Here is a 5,042-nt window from a genome sequence, read left to right on the forward strand (position 1 = left end):
TTATGAATCATATAATTAAGTTGAGCTCAATCGGCTCCATACGATTTGTAATGGTTAAATGGCTTTTGCTGGTTGCCTTTGCCTTTCTGTCAAAAGTCCCAATTTTAATAAAACTCTCAGCGGGCGTTTGTTGCCTTGCTTGTCAAAAAATGTTTTTAATGATGTGAGAATTATAAACGTCACGTAACTATGAAAGGATTTATTGCCGAGTCGCATGACGTTTTCACGTGTTTGCGTGTAGTACAATGTGAAATTTCTCGCCCTCTGTAAGCAGAAGAAGGGCGCTGTGGACTAACTTCGACTGACGTTCGATTGCAATATACATGTAGGTTTGGAAAAACACACTGTGGTTTTTAAACCCGAGGTTTGAGAGGACTATGGGAGTGTCTGGCGTTGAAAAATTGTGGAGTCGTTTCGATAGGATAAGTACACTTGACCAATGTACTTCGGGATGTACATTTTAAGGTTCTCTCCGCGCATAAGAGTAAACTAGTAGAGATTCCGTGGTAAAATATTGTATAACAACATAACAGTCGTCACTGTATATCGTTATGATTTATATCATATCAATAATACAAGAAACGACGGATACGAACATTGTAATCGATTACAGTCGAACCTGTTTTTTTTTTATCCCTCCTCCACATACCTTCTCATGAAACCTACGCCATCCTCAAATATACAGGCGTTGTCATTGTGTATTCTTCAGTCAGTACAGTTAATGTATAACATCTATTTGTAAGGTGAAAAACACGGTGTATGATAGTGTATTTTACACAGGTAGAATGAAGTAAAAAATAACTCATTGACTACGTCAAAGCGACCTATATTAACCTTCTATTATTGGTCGACATCTCATAGTGGTCGGCCAATCAGACTTCAACATCAACGAGGAAGACAATTAGAACACATGTTTCAGAATTAGGTCATGTTGTATGACAAGTTCAAAAGGGACTAAATAATCAAAACAACTATTTGTGTTTTACCGTTATATGTGACATTGTATAAGTATAAAAAATGATAATGATGATATTAAAAGACAATAGCGATAAGACTAAATTAAGAAAATCGATGCACGGATAGGAGCGGATATTAACACATACGACTGTTTATCACATGGCCATAACTAAAACTATAATGGTATTGTTTTTATCATAATTAAGGTAGGTTAACACTCTTATTTCTGTTTAGGGCACATCTTTTATAAGGAAATAAAACTGCGTGATAGATATCTAGTTGAGAAGCTCAATCGCATTGGTATACGGTGTCCGTAATAATATATTTGACCTTGGCTATTGATTATGAAACAATTAATTAACTGCACGCACTGAACAATCACGTTCGGTCTCGGGATAGTAGCTTACTACAATCAGAAACTAGCTGATTTTAATTTGGCTTTCGATAGTTAGTGAAAAGTAGGACGTAAAACTCCATTCATTCATACATTCGATAGTTAGTATTGACAGATTAGTACCAAAAAAGGGTTCGAAGGACACCCCCACGCATAATTTTCCTTTTGTATAATAATTTCAACTCGCGCTTTTATCATATTCATAAAGAAAATGGAATTCTTAAACTGCATTCTATCCAAATATACATAAGTACAGAGAGATGCACATACGGGCGAAGGCAGGGCGTAGTGTTTTCATCCCTTTGAAAGCCGAGTATCGCCAAATTGTCTATCATAGGCTACAGGAGAGAAACGCACAGTTTAGACTGGGCAACTTGTAGAATTCGAATTAATTCGTGACCCAATATAAATAGTGTTATAAAACTATCAAATCTGGAGTATCTCATTTTGAAAAAAGTGAAGGTTATTCCATTTTAAAATAGTGTACATAACGCATATTACATATTCAATGGATGTCAAGTGTATCTTTAATTGTCTTGGGAAAATTTCCACTTTAGAATTTGCAATGACAAATCATTTAAGTTGTAAAATATTAGCTTTATTAACGATGCATATTTAATTTAATACATTGTTATATCCAATTAAATCAAATTATATAATTAAGTCATGCATGCAAATTACTTTTCCGTGGTCACTCTAATTTTCATACTACGAACTATTATATTATACAGACTATATTTTATAACCTTGGTCGTTTCGATTATCCCAATTTAATAATAAGCCGAAAATATAAGTACGAAAATATCATCTCCTTGACAGACGTAGGTAGACGTAGGTCACATGAGACTGCAAGGTAGGGGAGGTGTGGCTTGGTGAAACTTTCTGACTCGACAGGTCAAGGTATGCATTAGCACACTGCCAATCCTAGGTGTAGAAAAGAAATAATTCGACGTTTTTAATGTCATCATCATTTTCCAGGAAGGGGGAAGTAGTGTAACCTTTTTCTCATGAGTTTGCGGGTGTACGAAGCCATTGCTTTGTATGGAGATTCTGCTCTTGTCTTACACTTTATTACTTTTTTGTAGAATATCAAATTAATAAACCAATAAGATATATCTCATCTTTCGAGATGTTGCAAAAATGCATTTAGCTATGTGATATAGTATATCTGTCTACATTCATGTATAAATGGCCCTAGGTATGAAAAACTACCCTTTAAAAGACAAATTTATAAAGACGCTTGTCATTAAGACCGTTTTATACTTAAATATGACCAAAAATAGTTTCCTCTTTGCAATCAATTTAGATTCCAAATTTAGACATAATTTAGCTACAGGACTTCAATGTGGCTTCCTAAAATGATGATCATCCAATAATAAAGATTCAGTGAGTCCGAAAGTTTACGGAAATATTTTATAATAGCCACAAGATATTAAAAACTGAACACTTTAAACAACTCGAGGCGCGTTTTTACTGTTGGATTCGCCACTATATGGTTATCATGATACTATACTGCATGTAATGATTACTTCGATAACGATAACGATATTCTGTCATGGCGCTCTCGTCGTTTTAAAGATAAATTATGTCACGCTTTTTATGGATAATTATATTACTTTCTGAACCATATAGTAGGGTTTAGACGTTCTGACATTGATGCTCTCGTCATTTGAAGGATAACTTACGTCATTTTTTTATGGATAACCTTTTTTATCAACCGACGACGTTCGAAAAAGTTTTTATAGATCACTTTTATTGTTATTAATACCTTTGAACGTCGACACCGATGCTTTCATCTCCTTAAATTTTCACATTGAAATAGATAAATTGTTTCGTGAAAAGTTTGAATATTTCTGGCATAGCATTCTATTGGAAATGCGGACACTATGTTAAGCTTTTTATACTTTTGTGTATTTTGACTTTCCCTTTTTCTTTCCATTTCCATTCAAGACATTTTGTACTTCAGCAAAACATTGGCAAAGGCGATCAGGGAAGCGGGAAAAATCACTTGCGCTTAAAGAGCTTGAATGATAACTACTGGCATTGTTGCTGATTATTGCATTTTCGCTGTTAATGCGAGGACAAAAGAGAAGAGATCACAAAAAGAAGTAAAACATTTACTGTGCCTTTAGGGATTTGTGTTACTGAATTTTATACTCCAGTGACATAAATTTTCGCGAATAGATTTATAATTAAACAACTACTCATGTTTGATGAATTGGATATTGTACATGTTTTAAATGTTATCCTCCTCAAAGGGCTCCTTAAAGTCAATGGGTCGTCATTTTGGGGGTAGATTTGGTTCTTACATAGTCTTCAGATATACTAAAACTGTACGAAAACCGCTTAATTCCTTTAAATAATCCTAATCTAACATTTTATTTATTTTGACACAAGCTTATCTTCTCTCTGTTATCTGGCGTATCCGAAAGTTGAACGTCTTGTTGATATAGTTTCTGACACCAAGACATCTTCCGTTGCAGCTGTGCGTAGACGAAATTCGAAAAGATGATTGAGTCTACTGTATCCACATGATAAAAAGTCTCTTAACATGACGACTCGTTAAATAAATTCCAATGATTGATAATTGTGGAAGCAAGCGAGCATACCGAGCAAAAAAGAATGTCATGCATATTTTCTTTCATTGTTTTACATCTGACTCTTTTTGTGAAAATAATATTTTAACTGACTTTGTTTTTTATTTCGAAATTTATAGGCAATTTCCTTCAGTTTTATTTGATTCTTTTTTTTAATACATTGTATATTTAATCTAATTTTTCTTATATTGAATTATTTAGGCAATTGCCCTATATTTTTTTTATTAGATAAAGCTTATTTGATATGTAAATGCACATTTCATGTCATTTTTTTATGTTGAAATTTTTCGGTTGTCAATTGATTTTGCTATCGTAAATTCTTGAATGCGATCAACCCTGACTCATATATAACTTTGAAGTATAAAGGAAAACATACGAGGTGTTAAATTAAATCGATTGAAATTTTTTAGCCAATGCACCCTTTCTTAGGTGCGAGGAAGTCGTTATTTAAAGCGACGGGTTTGTCATTTTCGATGTTAATTCAAGTCTTGAATATATCTGTAGAAAGTCTTCAGAAGTACTAGAAATGTACAAAAATCGCATTATTCCTTCAGAAAAACTAGGAACTTCTGTTTCTATTTTCTATATGTATCTTTTCTGTATATGGCAGAGTTTAACTTTCTAACGCGGATAATTCTTGACACACTTGGATTTGAAGGCTCAAATTTCGATGGAGAGCTGTGAACACAATCACTGATTAGCGCACCTAAGAAATTCCCTTTTATGAGACTAATGCTGGTCTCACGCTGTGGCGAATGTGCTAGCAAATGTGCTTGCGAATGTGCATGCGAATGGAAATATTTCAACAATTGCCGGCTATCGTAATTGTTGGTAACAAATTCATTCTCCACTTCCTTGAGAAAATCGGTCAATTTAGGGGGCGTTCCAAAATTTCAGCAGAGGTCATACACCGTCGATTTTTGTAAGCATTAGTAAGCCATTGTATGCGAACGCGTGTTATTTTCATTTTTACCATCAAGAATTTTTTTCAAATGTCTTGCCAATATTTAGTCAAATAATGCGAATATAAATGACATTCGCCTCAGGGAGGTGTCCATAGAGTATTAAAGGCCCAATTTTCAATTCAATTTCAT

The sequence above is a fragment of the Lottia gigantea genome (assembly GCF_000327385.1).
Source record: "Lottia gigantea unplaced genomic scaffold LOTGIsca_126, whole genome shotgun sequence".
Classification (NCBI taxonomy): Eukaryota; Metazoa; Mollusca; class Gastropoda; family Lottiidae; genus Lottia; species Lottia gigantea.